General features: G+C 37.0%; 1 protein-coding gene across 11 annotated transcripts in view; it reads left to right on the top strand.

The window, feature by feature from the left end:
* Positions 1-21,819, top strand: part of ATXN1 (ataxin 1) — a 543,129-nt gene that overhangs the window by 39,900 nt on the left and 481,410 nt on the right. For 8 of the 11 annotated variants that reach the window (XM_016431756.2, XM_056823467.1, XM_056823465.1 and 5 more), the window contains one exon: positions 13,644-13,708. The exons of the other annotated variants lie outside the window; for them this stretch is intronic. The gene's annotated coding sequence lies outside the window, so the exon portion shown is untranslated. The remainder of the gene's footprint in view (positions 1-13,643; positions 13,709-21,819) is intronic. 11 annotated transcript variants of the gene reach the window in all.

The following is a 21,819-nucleotide window of genomic DNA, read 5'->3' as shown; positions in this document are numbered from 1 at the left end:
AAGAAAAGTTTAGAAGCACCTCCTTCAAACCGTGTACCCGAAAAATGCCCAATTAAGGCTAACAGAAAACAGCTCACTGGAATTGTAGCCCCCCTGTCCGCCTTTTAATCTAAGGAGACAAGGATGTATATATAGCAGGGTATCTTAAACAGGCAGTTGGGGCTTGCTTTGTGTTCTTTAGCCCCTGCCAATGCTTATTTATTTTCTGGGGTTCTGAATATAAGAATAGCCTTAAAAAAAAAAAAACAGAAAGAATCTACATTATCTGTTGCATCTGTACATGCAACTTTTTTTTTAAAGGACAGCTGTGTCGACCTTATTTCTCACAGCAGTCCTGTACTTTGGGTATTTTCTTCTTTCTTTTTTTTTCCCTCAAAGCATCGTGTGCTCTCAGTTTTCTTTCCACCCTTCCCAACCATGATTAATGCTAGTTTTATCTTAGAATAGAGTCTTCAAGCAATGTGCTCTTTCTCCCAACTGTACAGAATTCCTTCCTGCACAAAATGCTTACCAGGCAGCTTAGCTAACCAGCTGTATTGAAGAGAGAAAGAATCATGTCTTAGACTGAGGGAACATTCTCCTGCTTGTAGATGCTTCAGTAAATTCCAGTGTCTTTAAATGAGGGTGTAAATGTATGGGATGTAAACAAATTGATGTGTGGAATCAGATTGGTCTCAGAGTCCAAACTGGTGAAATTCGAAGAAAATTAGGTCAAAGCTTGGCTCTTCTCTCCCTGCCTTTCAATAGGGTTACCTTTAAGTATTGGAGGGTGAGTGGAAAGAATATTTAGGGACCCTTATGTTCTAGCAGAGAGAACACCAGCTTTAGAATCAAAAGAGGCATAAGCTTTATTTTTGACTCTGCCATTGATTTACTATTAGAACTTAAAGTAAATAACTTCTAATGTCTTCAGTACTTCCCTAGTGATAGAGAGCCTAGCTGTCTCTATCATGATTTATTTAGCTTCTAAACAAGTATATATCCTTAAGAAGGAGCAGCTAGGTGGCCCAGTGGGTAGAAAACCAGTCTTGGAGTCAGGAAGACTCATCTTTCCATTTGATTGCTGTGTAATTCTGGGCAAGTCGCTTAACCCCACTTGCCTCAGTTTCTTCATCTGTAAAATGAGCTAGAGAAGGAAATTTGCAAACTACTCCAATAACTATGCCAAAAAAAAACCCACCAAATGGGGTCATACCTAAAACCACTGAACAATAATAAAAGACTAAAAAGACTAACAAAAAGACAATAAAAGACTAAAAAGAGCCAGCATAATGGTGATGATTAAAGTACACACACACACACACACACACACACACACACACACACACACACACACAAAGATTGGTGAGAAAACAATACTCACAGATACACATTAACCCTCTGTAGTATTCTATTAAGGAAGCAGAAAAACATAGCATCTCAGAGGCCAAACTTGTCCAATGGGGACCCAAATGAGAATTCTTTTTACAACATAATTAGCAAACACTTATCCATCCTCTCCTTGAAGATAGATTGGGAGTTGGGGCAATCTACCACAGCTCAAGACAGCTCATTCTACTTTTGAATGTCTCGAATTATTAGGAAATGCTTCCTTACTTCGGACTAAATTTTGCCTCTTCAATCCTAGTTTTGTCCTACTACTGTTCTTTCCTGCTCTGGCTCAGCAGAGTGAGACTTAGTATGTAAAGTCATAGAAGTAAGGAACAGAAAGGAACCTTCAAGGTCATCTTCTCCAGACCCTTTTTTCTACACATGAAAAAAAATAAGGACCCTGTGAGGTTAATGAATTTGCCTGAGATTCACATTGGTTTGGGGGCAGAGCCAGGACATGTGGCAACCAAAAGTGGTGGGGGGCTTCCCTGGAATGCTAATGTTATATTTTGCCAATTGCAAAAAAAGAGACTGATTGTGAGAGGAAACATAAAGTTGTCTGTTAAGCACAAGCAGCCACCTTTCATCCTCAAATCCTGGAATATTTTGTATTCATAATTCTTTTTCTGTAAGTTTTACCCCTAAAGGAATTTTTTGTCTTCAGTGTGTTGCAGCTTTAATTTTAATAAGGCAAACAGGGGCAAATTGAGCTAAGATTTTTTAAAAGTTCTCTTTGAAAGTCCTGAAAAATCATAACAGTATATACATTTTTAATTTTTTTATTTTAAAGAATGCCACGTGGGCCTTCATTTCCTACTACCCCTGAGTCCAATGGAAAGGGTCTTGGGATGGAGCTTGGATTGTTATCCCTGAAGCTTCCAGTGCCCAACAGAGGGCCAAGACAGAAGGCCAAAGGAAAAAAAATGCAACTAGAGCAGAGTACCACATATTAAATAAATTAAACAGAGGGAGCAGCCAGTACAATCTTCTAGTTAATGCTGCTAAGCTTCTCCCAGTTTCAGTTCAGGGGTCATGTGATCCCATAACAAGGAACTGCTGACTGGTCAGTACAACTCAGGGTACATGGTCTGGGCTGGAAAATTAGACTGGGAAACTTTTAGACCCTATCAGTCTGGGAAGCTGCTCGATTTGGTTGCCCAAAGAAAATCAAGACAAATGGTAAGAGTTAGTTGGGATGCCCATCATTTTAAGCAGAAGATCAGGGGATTTGAGAGTTATAATTATTTAGAAGGACTTGGCTCTAGACTTCCAGATGGAATTTTTGGTGTGAGTGAATAATACAAAGCAATATGATCCAAGTTTTATTAGAGAAAAACAACCATATACTTAGCAAAATATTTATGACTCATGCTCTCTTTAGTATCATTTACTGTTAACTTCATAAAAAGTTTCCATTTGATGTCAACCTCTTCGGTTGCTTCACAGAAATATAAACACACACCTTTGAAAGAGAGGGGAGCATGCACTGTGGTTCAGTCAGAGCTTGAAAGGGGGAGGTCATGATTTCTGATTTTGATTTTTACAATAATGTCATAGGAGGAAAAAGAAAAGCCATAAGAGCTTTTTTTCAAGGTGTCTGAAGAAATTCCATGTGGAAGAAGGATTTGATTCATTACAATGTTCCAAAAAGACAGAACTAGGACCATTGCTTAGCATTAATGCCTTATTTAATAAATGTGTATTGATTGATGAATGGATAGATAGATGGAAATGGGTGGAAGAGAGAAGCAGTGGCAGACATAGGTTCACTATTAAAAAAAACTCCAATATTTTTATTGCTATCTAAAAGAGGAATGTTTCCTTAGTCGTCAGCAATTTCCCTGTCACTGGTGGGCTTTCAGACAGAGCCTGGGTGACTGTTAGTGGGAATTCTATAGAGGAAATTGAAGGGCTTTTTTTGTTTGTTTATTTGTTTGTTTAAACCTTTATCTTTTGTCTTAGAATTCATACTGTGTTGGTTCCAAGGCAGAAGGGCAGTAAGGGCTAGGTAGTTGGGGTTAAGTGACTTGTCCAGGGAAGTATCTGAGGCCAAATTGGTACCCAGGCTTCCTCCCTCCTCCTGTTTCCAAGTCTGTCTCTCTATCCACTGAGCCACCTAATTGCCCTTGGAATTCAAATTTAAGCTACATATTAAGCCAAATATTCTGAGAAGTTCCTTTGACTTGAAGATAATGGGATCCTTTTGGTAACAAATATTTTAAATGATGTCTCTTAGTCTCAGTATTTCCTTCTTTTCTTACTGCCAGGTAGGTCAGGGTCAGTCAGTCATTGAAAAAGCATTTATTTATTAAGTGCCTACTATGTGTGAGACATTGAGCATCATGCTATTCCTGGCCTGTGTGTGTGGTTCTCATAATATCTCTAAAGGTGTCTTTGGGAGTCTCTGGAGACACTTGGTAGAGTACTGGCTGGCTAACCTTTGGATTTACTGTGGTAAGCTTCAGAAAATATCTCTTGTAACAGGATGCTGAGGGAGCTGAGGAGGAGGGGATGATGGCAACTGTCAGAATGATAATGCAAGAATAAACCCATGTGATTAGCATAGTGATGCTACACAGTTCTGGAGCCACACTGAGGCAGTGATGTGCTACAGTGGTTAGAGAGCTGAGCCCAAGTCAGGAAAAAAAGTGAGTTCAAATCCAGTCTCAGCCACTAGTTGTGTGACCCTGGACAAGACACTTAGCCTCCATTTGCCTCCTTTTCCTCAACTATAAAATGGGGATAACAATAGCACCATTATCCCAGGTTTGCTGTGAGGATCAAATGAGACAGCATTTGCAAAAAGCACTTAACACAGGCACGTAGTTGGGATTGGGTAATTGAGAGTTGTTCTATTTTGCCTGTAAGAAACAGTGCCTACTTTGTGAATGTCAAAGTGTTAGAAACTGGCCCCTGCCCAAAATCTCAAAACTGTGTATATCTTCAGCAGCTTCTTGGGTTACTCATTTATAACATTTTGTCATTTCACTGCTCATTAGTATTTTTGCCTAATAATATTCTGGGAAAAGGTTGGAGATAAAATTAAGATCTTTCAGTTTTACTACATCAAAATCTTATTAATTTTGATCCCCCTGCTAATTTAGAATTTGTGATAATTTAGACAGGGTCTAGGCTGCAGTTTACCTTCCGTTTATGAAAAAACCATTTGCTCTGCTAATGAGTAGTGTAAATAACATGGAAAAGGGTAAATGTTTAGACGACTCAAGCGAAGAAAACTGTTTTCAAGTACTTTTAAAAGTTTCCGTTGGCATCCAGACAATGCAATAATTATAAGTAATCCTAATCTATTCATTAAACACTTTGTTAGCCATTAGGTACTGATACTATATGCACTTGGAAATAGTAAAGGTTCATTTGTTAAAGAAAAATATGTAATTGAAACATTTAATTTTGACTAGCAGATCTTTCTAATTTATTTGAACTAGTGAATACTTGTTTGGGAGTGGTAGAAGATTTGATAAATTGAGCTGAAATGTATGTTTCAAAGGAAGCTTGGTTATTTTTTGTAAATATAATTTACTCGGTCTTACATGAGCTTATCTGATTGAGAGTTGATGAGGTATTTGGTCAGTAAAATATTTTTAGCATATTCTTATGATTTGTAAATAATTTTGGTCCATACTTGACCAATTTTGAAAGAATTATTCTATAGCTCTAGGAGATGGGAATCTGACTTCTAGGTTTGAAATTATAACCTACACTGAAGATATTATATCATTGGGTCAGCAACATAATTAAGAATACTCTTAAGAAAATAAACTGCTCTCACTCTGTCCCCACAGACTTGAAGACAAATGTCCTTTTGAAGACTATTTATCATGTTAGTTTAGCCTACTAAGATGGTATTCTTAACACAACCTCAATACCAAGATTTTATTTGGTTTAAATATTTTAGTTTTAATTGGAATATGAACAATATGGAATAATGCTTGAAGAGCCAGTATTGGTGTGAATAAGACTTGGGACTGAAACTACATCAGATCCTTTGTGATCCTGGGCAAGTTCTTGTGCCTCAATTTCCTTATCTGTTAAATGAGGAGGTGGGATTTGGCCTCAGATATTCCTTCCACTATAAATCTGTGATCCTGTTATCCTTGCTCTGATACCTATTTGGCAAAGACATTATCTCAGTGCCCAGATACAGTTACTAAAAATATAAACCTCAGGGGCAGCTAGGTGGCTCACTGTACTGAGAGTCAGGCCCAGAGATGGGAGGTCCTGGGTTCAAATTTGACCTCAGACACCTCCTAGCTGTGTGACCCTGGGCAAGTCACTTAACCCCCATTGCCTAGCCCTTAACACTCTTCTGCCTTGGAACCAATACGCAGTATTGATTCTAAGACAAAAATTAAGGGTTTAAAAAATAAAATAAAAATATAATTTTTTAATAATTCTTACCCTCTATCTTAGCATCGATACTACATATTGGTTCCAAAGTAGAAGAGCAGTAAGGGCTTAAGTGACTTGCCACACTGCTAGGAAGTTTCTGAGGTCATATTTGAACTCAGGACCTTCTATCTGTAAACCTAATCCATTGAGCCACCTAACTGCCCCCCCTATAATTATAAATTTCAAAGCAAGTTCCCATCTATACAGGTAGGGGGAAATTGTGTAATTAGTACTAACTGACAGCTCTCAAACTATTGGTGATTTAGGGAGATGTCTATAGCAAGCACATGAAAACTTCTGCTGGCAGAATGGGTGGATGAGAACAATTTCTTGCAATGGCCATGACCTGCAGTAACTCTGTTTGGATTCATAATATTCTTCATTGGTCAATCTCTGACAGCAGCCACTGTTAAAGATCAGCTTTGACAGTTTCAAAGATAACTTGAAAAATAAAATAAAGCTGCAACTCCTTGTCTGATTAAAGTCAAAGTTGCAACACACTGAACACAAAAGAGTCATCTAGGGGTCAAATTTACAGAAAAAGAATTATGAGCCCCCAAAATTACAGTGTTTGCGATCATACTTAATAGTTACGCTTCTTTTAATTCCTTTGGGGAAATAAGTTCTTCTTTCAAACTTGCAAGAATATGGCATTCCATGGAGGCAGTCCTTTACTTTGCACGGGGGATACAAGTCCACATTAAAAAAACCCAGCAAAAATCATTATTACTACTACCACTACCTCCACCATAGCAGCAGTGGCAAGAAGGATGAAAAAGAGGAGAAGATGATAATGATTGTTAAATACTTAGCACAGTGCCTGATACATAGTAAGGTTGTTATTAATGTTAGCTATGTTTTAATAACTAACATAACTTCAGGGACAGCTCAGTGGATTGAGAGTCAGTCCTAGAGATGGGAGGTCCTGGGTTCAAATTTGACCTTAGACACTTCCTAGCTGTATTGACCCTGGGCAAGTCACTTAACCCCCATTGCCTAGCTCTTACCACTCTTCTGCCTTGAAACCAATACATAGTATTGACTCCAAGATGGAAGGTAAGGGATTAAAAAAATAAAATAACTTCAATGGTCAGCCCCTTAAGGCAACCCTTTATCAAAACCCTGCTTTGACAATTTCAAAGAGAATTTTAAAAAAAATGAAACTGCAGCTCTGCTAGGGTGGCTAGGGAAGAAGGGTGTTCCAGATGCATCATGTATTTTAAAGTTTTTAGCCAAAACAATAAACCCTTGATGAATGTTAGTGTGTGTGTGTGAAGAGAGAGAGAGAGAGAGAGAGAGAGAGAGAGAGAGAGAGAGAGAGAGAGAGAGAGTGAGTCTGTTGGAACTCACTAACAGAAAGAGGAAAAAAAAGTAAGATTTTTGAGCCCAGATCTTTTGTTTCCATTTGGATCCTCTTTGGGGACACAACTTGAGTTGGCTTTGTTTCATCTGAGCTAATTTACCTTGAAATTGAACAGAACTGAGATGCTTCTCAATGCCTTTTATTTTGTCACCAGTTCATAGACATTTTGTTGGACCATTTTCTCATCTTTACTGTTTTGTAATTGATGCTCTTTTTTGAATGTTTTGTTTCCTTAAGAAATTTGTAGTTTACAAATTAACAGTCACCCATCTGGAGTAAAAATGTATAGTAGTAGTAGTACTTCTTCTAGTAGCTACTAATAGAAGTTTTGGAGAACTGAATAAACATTGAAAACTGAGCCTCTGTTCTGGAGGTGGCCCTGGAGAATGAATCAAACATCCAAAAAATACAAGAAGCACATCTTGAAGTAAGAAAGCCCCTGGAGACCCATGCTGTGAATAAATTGTAACCTTGTTCCTTCTCAAAATTGGCTGGATAACACAGTAAGGCCGTGAAACAGTTCTCATCATTTCCAATTCCATAGACAGAAATTTTGCTCTCAACAGGACTTCTCAAAAAGAATCAGTCCTTTAGTTGGCAGATATAGTTTATAAACTAAGATGCACTGATGCCTAGCTTTGAATTAGATGCCTTTATATCACTCTTTTGCCTAGAAAATACTCTATATGATCTGTATGTCAACTTTTAGTGATGAGGAAATATATTTTATAACATTTCTTGGCATGATGGTGTCCCAAGGGTTCATGCCATTAATAGCTTTTCATCTCTGCAGGTGGTCATTTTATTAAAATTTTATTTAGGAACATCTCCCACCAGCCCATCCAACTTCTTCATTTTCACTAAAATGCAATCAGAGGAGTTAAATTTAAGATAACAAAGATAATTTTTTTCTGACCTACTGATTTTAGTCATTCCACCTTATGGAACCTTTCCTTTATTCTGGAAAAAAGAGTAACAATCAAGTCGGTCTGCAGTCTGTTGCTTCTGGCTGATTTGGTATACTTGATGGATAGTTTCCAAGGGATTCTGGGAGAATTGACCTCAGCCAGTGAGGATGGATGGCATAGAAATGAGAGCAATTATACCTCTTTTATTAACATGACTTGTTAAAGTAATTTTGAGTATGTTGAAAGGTGCTCTGAAGTCTGGGAGCAGGCTACTGCTTGGATTGCTTTTTACTATAACAGGTGGAACCCCAGAGGGCTGAAGAGATTTATCTCCCAGGTTGTGGCATAATTATGGAGCATGTAGTAGAATGCTGGATTCAATACTTACTTTGCCATCCTGTCAGAGTTTTGGCTTGTCTCCCAAGCAGAGAGGCACTTCCAGCTCTTCTACAAGTTGAGATTTCATGAATTTTCTTTACGTTAATACTGAAGAATCCATATTGCCATTATTTTTTTCTGTTTAATTTTTAGTAAGATACTTTGAGACTCATTCTTTTTCCTGCCCAATTACAAATAAGAAAGCCTTCATTTCATAATTTTAAAGGTACTGTGCTTTTCTCACTTGGTTTGAAATAAGAAATTTACCAAAAACTTTGGATCTGAAGAGATTAAGATAGGCATGGATTTGAATTTCATTAATGTGAGACATTGAGGAATTTTGAAGGGTGCTTCAAGCAGGATGACTTTACATCTGAGAGTTTTACCTTCAACTGAAGTCATCCTGTTTGAAACTAAGCTTGAAAGGTCCTGACTATTTCTGAACTTCCATGGGAACCAATATAAATACGGACAAATTCTCAATAGAGAATGGAGAGAAGATGGATAAGGAGATCAAGAGCATGTTAAGCAGAAATGATCAACTTAGGTGAAATATTTGGTCAATTTGGCTGAGGGGATGTTTTTAATGGCTTTTAGGCTTAGCAATTAAGGAAGTCACATGTTCTAAGTCAAATTTTCTTCTGAGCAAAGAAGTTCACTCTGTTATTAATTTAAAAAACACATACTAAGAAGTAAAAATTGTGTAATTATCTTAATACTAAGGAGCCTCTTTTCTGACTAAACATTGGATCCTGTTCTGTTGAATGTAGGGAATCTGGCCAGGCAAGCTTAAGGAAACTTAGCCTACGCAGGGGAATTTGTTAGATTTATAAATAAAAGGTTTTGTGAAATGGGTAATGTATATGCAACATGTTTGGGGGCTATAAATATGCAATGGTATCTTGTCTTTTGGTACATCTCTTAGGTATAGTCATCTCTCACTTCAAACTGTAAAAATAATTCTAAAAAGTTATGTGTGAAGTGCATTTTTGTGAATTATTTTCTTAATGCATAAGGAGACCCCACTTTTAATGTAAATCTTCTATAAATTCATTTATTAAGTGTAGAGCCCTTCTTAAAGTTGGATGCACTTGTGACTTTTCAACAGGAAAGGATAAAATTTAATGATCATATTTAAAAAATAATTTCCATTCCCTTTAAAAATAATTGCAAAGAATGTGAAGCCTTAACATTTTAAATTGCTTTAGTTCCAGAGCATACTAATAGCTATAATGTTCAACTGCAAATTGTTTTTCTTTAACAGCAGACTGTCATTTAACCGAACATTAAATAAATCTCAAGTATCTGAGCCATAGCCTAGAAACCTTATATAAAGGCGCCTCAAGCATTATGTAAAGCACATATACTCTTGATTACTAGACATACCATATTAAAGTAACCAAGTAGTTGTGTGGGTGGACACATTTCTGAACCTTCTGTGCTATGTGAAAAATTCTTCTATCATTCTTTTTTCTTCTTATTGCAACAAATCTTGTTGGGGCAGAGGATACCATTTGTATATATCAAATCATCCTGTACCAATAGATTATGGGAAGGCAGCTGGAAAAGCCAAATGGCCATAGCTCCAATATGTCAAATATACTAAAGTTATTACAGATGCCAAGTGACAAAATATTAATTTTTATTGTAGTAACCATTGATAGTGTTTGGCAAAGCTGATACAGAATTGAATTCTATTACAGTTATGACTCAAAAGGCTTTCATAATATGAGATATTTTCACTACATGTAATTTTAGCTTTTTTCCCATGTTACTGTGCTTCCTTTCAGCAGAAGAAAAGGGGCCAAGAAAAGCAGTAGTTTTAGTGGCTCCCTTTTCAGGATCAATTTTGCAGACAAAATGGGAAAGCCTCTCATTTGTTCTTAGCATATATTCTGCAAGTGCTTCCTTGTGCTTTCCCACATCTAGACATTTTAAAAAATACATTTTATTCTTAGACATTTTCAACACCTGGGTTGAACAGCAAAGGGAAGTGGCCTTTGAGTTAGTGAAAAGGAATATAGCCTACGTACTTGTTTTAGTCGATTCGGAATATGGCTCTTATTTGACTTTTTTGTGAATTTTTAAATCTTTCCCATGAACCTGACTTATTGCTATTTTATGTATTTAGAGGATGTGATTAATATGTGTACATCCTGTTGCTTATTCACAGACACCCAATTCTAATGTACCATTTTGGAGAACTATAGAACATGTGTTGAGAGTTTTCAAATTTCTTTCTTCATTTCCTCAACCTTGCTCTCGTGGCAGCATAATGTGTGAGATGATACAACTGAGTAGGGAGCTTGATGGTATGTGTTGATTAGGGAGATAGGAGAGGAGCATCTGTGTGTTTCAAAGAGAGGAGAGAAACTTGTAGACAAGTATAAGACAAAAGTTTAGAATTTTCTCTTCATGGTCACTAAATACTTCCCCTTATTTCCATATAATCCTCAAAAAAATAACTTAGACCTATGAGAAAGGATCAGAAAGGCCATGAAGAGAATTAACAGATGAATGAAATGGTACACATCAGGCCTTTGAGTCAGGAGAACTTCTGTTATAGTCCCACATTTGTCCCTAGAGTTCTATGCTCTTATTGTTGTTCAATTGTGTCTGACTCTTCAGGATACTATTTGGGGTTTTCTTGGCAAAGATAGTGAAGTGGTTTGCCATTTCCTTCTCAAACTCATTTTAAAGATGAGAAAATGGAGGTAAACAGAGTTAAGGGACATTGCTGAGGCCAGATTTGAACTCCAAAGGATGAGTCTTCGTGATTCCAGGTTTGATGTTTCATCTATTATCCTATCCTATCCTATCCTATCCTATCCTATCCTATCCTATGCTATCCTATGCTATCCTATGCTATCCTATCCTATGCTATGCTATGCTATGCTATGCTATGCTATGCTATGCTATGCTATGCTATGCTATGCTATGCTATCCTATGCTATCCTATCCTATGCTATGCTATCCTATCCTATCCTATCCTATCCTATCCTATCCTATCCTATCCTATCCTATGCTATCCTATGCTATCCTATCCTATGCTATCCTATGCTATGCTATGCTATGCTATGCTATGCTATGCTATGCTATGCTATGCTATGCTATGCTATGCTATCCTATGCTATCCTATGCTATCCTATCCTATCCTATCCTATCCTATCCTATCCTATCCTATCCTATCCTATCCTATCCTATCCTATCCTATCCTATCCTATCCTATGCTGTTGGTTAAGTCATCTAACATCCCTGGACCTCAGTTTCTTATATAAAGTCAGGGAGTTTGACTAGAGCATCTCTAAGGGTCCTTTCAACTATACAAGTCTATGACTACCATGGCATAGATGATGTCTTAGCAGAGTGGCTGCAATGGCGCATTTGACCTTAAGTCTCTCTGATACACTGATAAAATTTGTGAATTGATTGGTGGAATTGTTGCCCATATCAACACAGATTACACACAATACCTTTTACTTGAGAGTTTTCATGAGTTGCTGGGTAGCCAGCTGTAATGCTTAGCCTCGCTGCACCCAGCTGCTCTTTGGAGGAGAAACACATAGTTCATTGCTGGACCCAGTGTAGGGGCCTTTCCATGGTCAGATGAATGGGCCAGAGTTGACGCTCCACTGTCATGGCTATCAAGAATTTAGAGCCATGGTCAGGACACTAGAGAGCCCCCAAGGATGGGTTTCACTCTGAAACACTCAAAAATAATGTTGTAGGACTTTCAGCATTGAACTGGTTTGAAATGAAGATAGTCTCCTCACTTTCTGACATAAACGTCTTGCTTTTCTCCCATGTTTAGACATTCTTTTGCATATAAGTCTCCTGATTCTTCAGACAGTGAGTGCTCTTGCTACTACACCATGTTGGTAATCAATTTGTTATCATTGAGGAAATGAATGAGGATCAAGTGACTGTTGTCTCTCCTTGTGGACTGTTTAATCAGGAAGTTTGTAAGTAGGGAGCTTTCAGGGATTGGAAATAGGAGGCAGGTGAGAAGGCTGACTCTCTCCTAGGCTTAATAAGCTTTAACTACAGTCATAAAATGGAAATTAGAATTAATTGTTTTAGGAGTAGAGTGGTTGGGGAAGGTACATGGCTCAATGGATTGAGAGCCAAGCCTAGAGATGGGAGGTCTTGGGTTCAAATTTGGATTCAAATACTCCCTAGCTATGTGACCTTGGACAACTCATTTAACTGCCATTGCTTCACCCTTATCACTTTTCTACCTTGGGACCAATATGCAGCACTTAGTCAAAGATGGAAGGTAAGGATTAAAAAAAAGAGTAGAGTGGCCACTTCTAAAAGTTAATTCATTAAAAAACCAAATAAAACTCCTTTTAGACAGCAAATGATGGGTAGTATACTTGTACTGAACTTACTGAAGAAAATATGTTGAGATAATTTTTCTAATTGTAATATTAAGACAACAATCAGTATAATTTTGGGGAAAGAAAAGAATAAACGTGGTAAGGAAAAGGAAAATGTTTGGTTTCTGAGTAAATGCTGGTAGTTATCTTTCAAGAAAGGGATCATTAACTTCTTTGGATTTGGACTTGTGCCTTCATATAAGTAGAAAACTAAGAATTTAAGGCTGGCAGGACTTTGATTAATGCAAATATACTAGATGTGTGTATGTGTTGGTGGTGGTGAGGTTAATTAGGATGATTCCTTATGCCCTTTTCACCTATCTGTCTAAATTCTTTCAAAACATCTCCATACCTTAGCAAAAACAAAACAAAAAAACAATTTTCTGCTGGAATCTCTAATAGAATTTATTTTTAAAAATTATAGTGGTGTTTTGAACAAGATAGAAATGTAAATTTTATTCAGGAGAAGCCATAATAGCCACTGGAACTCAAAAGACCTTTTAAGTAGCTGTGTTCATATTAAATTCTATCTACTCAGAGAAAACACTCAGATGGTAGAGTTCTTATTAGGAAGTCTAGGATGAAGTCTAGGTGAGGGAGCTATTATATGTACCATTAACACATAGGGATCTTTTGACCAAATTTTTTTAGTAGGCCTTTGTGTTCTTTCTTACTGTTCATTTTTAGCTTGACAGTTAATTGGCAGGTTTGGCTTATGAATTTTCTATTTCATTATTACATGCTTTCTTGAAGTTATTGTCATTTGTTAGTCTACATGCATAATAAATTTGAATGCACTAATCAATAATTGTTTCACTTGACATTTTTTGACAGTGCATTGCTATGCTTAGCAGTCTATCATGAAGGCAAAATGGGATCTATCAGTCTGTGAAAACAAGGTAAAGTGACTGTCTCTTTCTGATCTCTTAAATATATAGAATGTGCATATTTATCTTGACCAGGGAGATTTTTCTCATGTGGAAATGCTGGTGATGGTGCAGATTAAAAATAGCAAAGAGTGAATGAAAGGAGATGACTTCAGAGAATTAACACTATCTGCTAAGGAGAATTTGCCTTGTGTAGTCATTTGAGACATTACATTTCTCGTTCACTGGACATAATGATATGTAATGATCAGTGACAGGGAATAATCTAGAATAATTAAAGCAGGCATAGTGATTTTTAAGTATCAGTTCCACCTTCCCCATTTCTCTATTGATGGTATTATTTGGAGATTCCACATTAAATACTGAGTACGGATGCAAGGACATATACATACACAGTACATATTTATGTTCATACATATAAAAGGGTATGATAATCGAGGTTGATACAGCTGAAGACAACAGCAGGGGGAAAAATGTTCTCTCTTACTAAAATCACAGTGTTAAAATTCTTGGCAGCTTTCTTGTTCCTGCTGTAGCTGTTGGTTTACATTTTGATAATTTACCAAAGAGTATATAATATTTAATTCCTGTTAGGGTTGTGCAATAGAACTCAGCAGCTCCAGTAAAACATAGCTCAAATATGAAAAGAAAGCATTTCCTCTAGGGACTAGCGGCTCAGTAACCCCCTCTGTTTGTCTATGGGTATGAGCATGACCTGGAGGTTAGAAACTTTGGGAAGGAAGAAGAAAAATGGATCATGTCACAGAGCTAACAGGAAAGGAGATGCTTCACATTCCTGTTTCATTTGGAGTTTGGTTTTCCTTCCTTAAAGAGGTGGTATTTGGCCTTGTATCACCCTAGTATGGTAGGAAAAGTAGTCTGTGAACTTCTGGTGCCCTCTTTTTTTCCTTTCACTCTGGTAATATTAATAAGTAAGGTTCATTGTCTTATTTATTTGGCCAAAATTTTTCTGAATACTAAACAATTGTCCAGTAAGTGGGGGGGGGGACTGCTATCAATTTCAGAAAGTCTCCGATAGCCCCCTCTTCCCCGTTCAGAATGAATTATCATCATAAAGATTTTGTTATCTGAGTTGGCATCATGGCATATTTGAGCTGTTATTTCCAGTTTCTTTACACTGGTCTTCAAGCTGCTGAATGGAGACCCTAGCCTAATTTTCCTCTTGTCTATGTCTTTGAGAAGTTAGCCCAATACAAGGATAAGAACTTGGTCTTTTAGCCTTAAGGGAAGTGGGGCTTAGTTCTATCATTGTCTAAGTAAATCCCCAGGAGAATTAGGTTTCTTATAATATATTGGCTACTCTACCTGGACTTACAGCATTAGGTGAAGGTGTGAAGAGGTATGAAGACATGCATTTTATTGCTTTTTTGGGTCATAGATTAGGATTTCTGAAGGACCTCAGAGAGCCCCTGGTTCAATTCCTTCTGTCCCCAGCCCCATCTCTGATTTTATAGGTGGAGTAACTGAGGCACAGAGTTGTGACTTCTCAGAGTCACATAGTTGATTAAAATTAAAGCTGGGGCTGTGATTCAGGTCTCCTGATCCCAAGTTCTATGCTTTTCAATAACCACTTATTGATGCTGGAGATTTGTGATTCTTATAGATGACAGATGATAAGATTCGCTGGCAAATGGAAATATGGCTTTTTGGTGGTTTTTGTTTCCCAACCTGGCTTTACCAATTGAATTCAGCTGACAAATGGGCAGTTAGGTTTCTGAACTAAAGATGGGAGCAATGACAGCCTTTGCTTCTGTAGTGAAATGGATGATTCCTTGCCCAGATTCTAGGCAGGGGCTGTAAGTCTAGTGGAGCTCAGATCCTGTGCTTTCCCCCCTCGCCCTGGGCAATACCCTTCATGTGAATGTATATATATATATATATATATATATATATATATATAGAGAGAGAGAGAGAGAGAGAGAGAGAGAGAGAGAGAGAGAAAGAGAGAAAGAGAGAAAGAGAGAGAGAGAGAGAGAGAGAGAGAGAGAGAGAGAGAGAGAGAGAGAAATTTACACTAACAATTGACTAAACAGTTTTATGTATTGCTCACTTTGTTATGGCATTTAGAACTCTTGGAATTGGTTTTGAAAAACATTCCCCTAAGATGAATTTCATTATTGATCTCCATTTCATTAATGATTCTTGTTTGCAAATGTTGAAACAAGAGTATTTAGAAAGTAAATGATCATTATTGGCTCCCATAAGTAGCTAATTTAGCTACACAGTTTGAAATGTGTACATGTTGGAGAACTTAAAAGACTGCAATTGAAACATAAAAAAGAAATCAAGCCTTCCCCCCCATTTTACTTTTCATGGATGCTTCTATTAGATGGGCTATTTAGCCATATTCAGATACCTTAATCTCCTAAACCTAGTGCTGAGGGGATTAAGAGGGGATGGGAATTGGGCAGAACTGGACCATTGACAGTAATGAGTTCATATAGGATTAGAAGTAGAAAAAGCCTTAGAGGTCATCTAGGTCAAACCTTTCATTTTACAAATGAGGAAACTGAGGAACACAGAAGTCAAGTGACTTCTGGCCAGACAGAGAGTAAGTAGCAGAGCTGAAATTTGAATTTTTTTGATTTCCAAGTTGAGTACATCCTCCATTATAGCATCCTTCTGAGGCCACTCATATTTTGTATGGGTACATAACATTTTGATGACTTTATAAAATGATATAAGGTAGAACTGGGTTTAGAGTATAGACTATCAGCTGCTTACTTGCAAAATCTTAATCTCTGAATAACCTAAACTTTGATACTTGGGTTTTCATTTTCAAAACCAAAACATTCACTAGTGCACCAAACTTCCACCTTGTCCAGATTGGTAACCAAACTAAATCAGAGGAGGTGACCTATATTCTAATCCCAGGCCGGCCTGATAATGATAGTATCATGGCCCGTGGCAAGTTGTAATCTCTGAAGGTTAGAGCTCAGTTTCTCCATCTTTAAAACAAAAGAGTTGGACTCAGGGGTCTCTGAGATTTTATTTTATTTTCATTGGCTAGTAGAGGGCAATCATGCTATGCACAGTGTGAGTGCCTGTGGCTTTGAGGAATGCCTGTGCTTAAATGATATCAAATCACACTTGCCCTGTATTCCTGTATTAACTGGAATTTAGAGAACTGCTTTACACATGAATACACACTGCCATACAGCTTTACCCATAAGGAGTCAGTTTTGTTCCCTTTTCCTTTAAAAAAAAAATAGTGAGTAAGCTAATTGTATAGGAATGTCTCAGAAAGCTGTTCCTGTAAACACAGGATTTGTGAATTGAGATAGAGGAAGCAATGCTGATCAGCATAATCTTGTTGAAATCTGTTCATATAGTCACACAGTTCCCTCTAGACAGATACAATTGAGTTCCAATAAAATCAGCCTTTTTCTCCCACTCACTTTATCACTCTGAGTGCAGTAAAGTTTAATGTGAGTGCATTTTTTTTGCTTTTTTTAAATAGGATTAATATTTTTACTTTTTTTCCATTAGTAGAGATGATTCAGAGAGGGAGAGCTGGGATTAATTGCTTAATCAACCATGCATATGAGTCATCTCTCAATTGTCTCATTAACCAAAGTAAAAAGAAAAAAAGTTATTTGGATCCTGGGGCAAGGTTGATCTTCAACAAACTAGCATACTCTTTAGAAGGGCTTGTGGTCATATTTTCATTCATTCACTAAGGAAATGAACAGACTACAAAACCTCATCATACAAATTTCTATGAGCAAAAAGCACAAATGACAAATCTCACTTACCTTGTGACTGTAATGGCATGTCTGATGTCAGAGGTGGGGTGTTAACAGAAAAGAAAAGGTTGATTCTAGAGAGTGAAAAGGGAAAAAGGGGAAGTATGTTTGGATGACTTTTCTTCCTTGGATTCTTTTCTTAGTTGTTCAAGTCCTTTTGAATGGTGTCTAACTCTCTGTGACCCCAGTGGCAGTTTTCATGGCCAAGATACTAGAGTAGTTTGCCATTTCCTTTTCCATCTCATTTTATAGATGAGAAAACTGAGGCAGAGATATGTGACTTGCCCAGGGTTATATGGCTAGTAAGTTTCTGAGGCTATATTTGAACTCAGTCTTCCTCCAGACCCAGCATTCTCTCCACTGTGCCACCTAGCTGCCCTGAATTCTTTTCTCTTACTCTTAATTTGATTAACTGGGTAGGAAGTGATTGGAGTAGACTGAAGAAAATACTACTGCAGATCTCTCCTCAATACTTCTCTGAGTTCAGCTGAGTAGTTTGCTAATCATAGATGAAGAAGAGGATTTTAGGAGGAAAAATAAAGAAAGAAAAAAGAGGTAGTTCATTGTGTCTTTCTTTTATTTTTTTTCCCACACTTGCACAATTCTCACAGAAGCTTTGTAAGTATTCCCTCTCTTTCATACTTAAAGTAGGCAACTACTACTGTAGCTGAGAAGGTCCATTTCGGTGCTCCTTGACCCAGTCCTTTCACTCTTCACAGTTCTGTCTTGTGGGTAGAAGATTGGAGTGGCAGAACTTTTGTTTTTGATTTTGGTTCTTAATCTAAGTATGTTATTTCAAATGGGAAAGAAATTCCAAGGATGGAAACTCCTTCCATTTTAGTCATCAAACTCTTCTGTTATTTCTAGGTTTAAAGAGTTGCTTGGAACATTGAGAGGCTAATGACTTGCCCATCCACTTTCATAGAGTTAATGTTGTCAGGACTTGAAGGTAAAGCCAGACTTCTTTCCAGGAGGCCATGTTTCTTCTCTGGTAGCAAAAGATTAGACAGACAGACAGACAGATAAACAGGTAGATAGGTGATAGACACATAGATGATAAATAGATAGGTAGATAGGGATACCTCTATATGTGTGTGTGTATTATATGTATGTATATATGTAGGAGACAGCTAGGTGACTCAGTAGATAGAGGGAACTGGTTTGGAGACAGGAAAACTTGAATGAAAATCTGGCCTCAGACACTAGTTGTATGACTCTGGGCAAGTTACTTAACCTCTGCCTTAATCCACTGGAGAAGGAAATGGCAAACCATGTATCTTTGTTGAGTTGAATGAATAGCCCATCTAATAGAAGTATCCATGAAAATTAAATTAAATAAAAAAAAAAAGGCTAGATTTTTTTGTAAGTTTCAGTTGCAGCCTTTTAAGTATCTTTGCCAAGGAAACTTCCTGGACAGTATGGTCCATGACATCATAGAGGTGGACATAACAACCACCATGACATGTAATTATGTATATGTACTTATTTATGCATATATATGTAAATTCTTCTAGTAAGTAGAAGTTTACATTTTATCCAGGGCTAGAAATCCTCAGTAAATAAAGACAAAACAAAACAAAGTAGAAAAAGCAAGTCAAAAGTTCTCAGAGGTATTGGTTCTCATTATTTTTTGTCTCCAGTAAAAACAGTTAAAAATAAAAACTTAACCCTCAGTAATCATGCTTTGAATCAGACTTCATTCCCCTTTCCTAAAATCATAGGATTTCATAGTTTTTCCTTTTATCTTATTTAGGTTTTAACAGTCCTTTAATAATCCCCATTTTCTTGATTTGCCAATAGACAATTTGAGGTACTCAGCATGGATTACCATAAATTACAGAAGAGAGGCAAATATTGACCTTGTCAGGAATTGTTTGTTAAATATGAGATGTTCACAAATTGCTCATTTTTCTGGAGTACAAGTGATTAATACTAACTTATATGATAGTATACAACTAAGTAAGACTAGTAAGAAATCATTTTAATTTGACCACACTGTTCAGCTAGTAACTAACCAGAAACAATTATGCTACTTCTCTGATTTCAGTTCAGAATGGAAACCATGAAATTGTAGTTGAGTGGAGTGGGTTGAAAAGTTTGAAATGACTGAGGGTGTAGTGGCTCACTGAACCGGTAGTCAACTTCATATATCCATTAACAATTTGTACTCCTTTAAGTATATTAGGTAGTTTTTTTTCCCTAAAATCTTAGATTATATTCCATAAGTATTACTTGAAACCCTAATGCTGAATATTTGGGCAGTGCATTAGCAATGTATATCTTTAAAACTTTTTCCTTGCTGGATTACTGAACTGTTCTACCCTTTACCCAGAGAGATAAGGTCATTGTTTTTTTTTTTTCTTCATAACCCTTAACTTGCATGTTTTCTTGGAGGTTGCAAATTAATTTTTCTCTGAAAATGGTAGGTCAAACAACTGGTGATCCCACAGAATGATAAGTTACTAAAAGCTGAATCATCTTTTTTATTACAACTGAACTTTTTTTTTTAAATACAGACAATTCACTATTTCCTTTAAAGGAAGAAAGCAGCTGCATGGAGTATATAAATCAGCATCCATTTTTGTTTTGTTTGTTTTGATTTGGAATATACCAATTTTTTTCTGACAGATTTTTACCTTCTTTAATTATGCTTCACTTAGGCTAATTTAAAAGGAGTTTGTGTTTCATGAGTGAACACCAGCTGGGTAGTGGAGAGGTGGGAGGAGGTGACTCATATTGTCCTGAATGGTTTGGGTAGAATCTTACTTGAAATGTGAGATTTTCAGCACGATATCCTTATGCTGGTTATGAAGAGTTGGTTTTTCACTGAGGTAGGATGGAAGTAGAGGTAAGAATAATTAAGACAGATGTGAAATTAAAAGCATTTTCTTGTGTGCAGGGGTGGGGAGTGGGTGAGGGATATCTTGTTCAGTCATCTTCAGTTGTATCTGAACCTTTATGACCTTGTCTTGGCAAAAATACTGGAGTGGTTTGCCATTTCCTTCACCAGATTGTTTTGTAGAAGAGGAAGCTGAGGCAAGCAGGGTTAAGTGACCTGTCCAGGCTCACACACAACTAGGAAGTGTCTGGAACCAGTTTTGAACTCAGGAAGAGGAGTCTTCCTTATCCCAAACCCAGTGCTCTATCGTGCCACCTAGCTGTCCTGGGAGAAAGTGGATTTATTAAGTAAAGTACTTTATTGATTGATCTAAAATAAAATACTTTGGCACAAATGTTCTTTCTGTCTTCTATTTTCAACAATTCAATATTCACTGAATAACTGCTATATATTTGAACATGCTACAAAAATAAAAGGTAGATAAAACCATTGGGCTGGGAAGGACTTTTTATTTCTTCTCTTTTTGATCTTTATGGCCTTTAAGTATTGTTTTTCTGGCATAAGGCCCATTCAGCTCCACCAGAGTGAGGTGGTATAATGGGAATAATATATACTCTGGCTGGGTCATATTTTGTTCAGTTGTTTATGTGATTTTTCATTTGTTCTTAATGTCCCCTGTTCCTTTCATTTTCAAATGGCATTGCATTTGTGGTTAGGCTGGATGGTGGCAGAGAAAGTTAACAGACTTAGGTAGTTCTACCTGAAAAGTGATTGCTCAAAGAAACTACTCTAGTTTTTGGACATGAACTTTCAGGACTGGAAACAGTTATCCAGAAAAGGAAGATCATAGAGCTCGAGCTGGAAAGAGATTTCAAAGTCTTCAGTCTAACCTTATCATTATGAAACTGAACACTCTGAGGACCAGGAAGGGGAAGTGACTTGCCCAGACATGAATAACTAACTTTCAAAGAATTAAAATATAACAAAATATACTTCAACAACATAGTCACAAACCTAAATACATTTTGATTTTACCTTTCTTGGCTTTGAAGATACCTCAGTTGTGACTGAGTCATTTCAGTCATGTCCAACTCTTCATGACCCCATTTGAAGTTTTCTTGGCAAAGATAGAGTGGTTTGTCATTTCCTTTTCCAGTTCATTTTATAGATAAGGAAACTGAGGCAAACAAGGCAAAGTGACTTGCTCAGGATCAAACAGAGATGATAAATGACAGATTTGAATTTAGGAAGATGAATCTTCCTGACTCCAGGCCTGGCACTCTGTCTACTGTGCCACCTATCAAAGAGGACTAATGACATCTTTCAGGTTTATTAGATTTACGGGTTATTAGGTTTATAGGTAGTAAAATAATTGAAATGGATAAAATATATTTTAAGGTTTGTCCAGTTATTTTCTTGGATTATCTCCTTTCATCCTCATAATAACCTTATGAAGTCAGTGTTGCTGAAATCATCTTCATTTTGTAGATCAAGAGACTGAAGCTCAGAGAAATTAA

Source organism: Monodelphis domestica, chromosome 3, assembly GCF_027887165.1.
Source record: "Monodelphis domestica isolate mMonDom1 chromosome 3, mMonDom1.pri, whole genome shotgun sequence".
In the NCBI taxonomy this organism is placed as follows: domain Eukaryota; kingdom Metazoa; phylum Chordata; class Mammalia; order Didelphimorphia; family Didelphidae; genus Monodelphis; species Monodelphis domestica.
The sequence above is the reverse complement of the archived record's forward strand: the minus strand, read 5'-3'. Positions and strand labels throughout refer to the sequence as shown.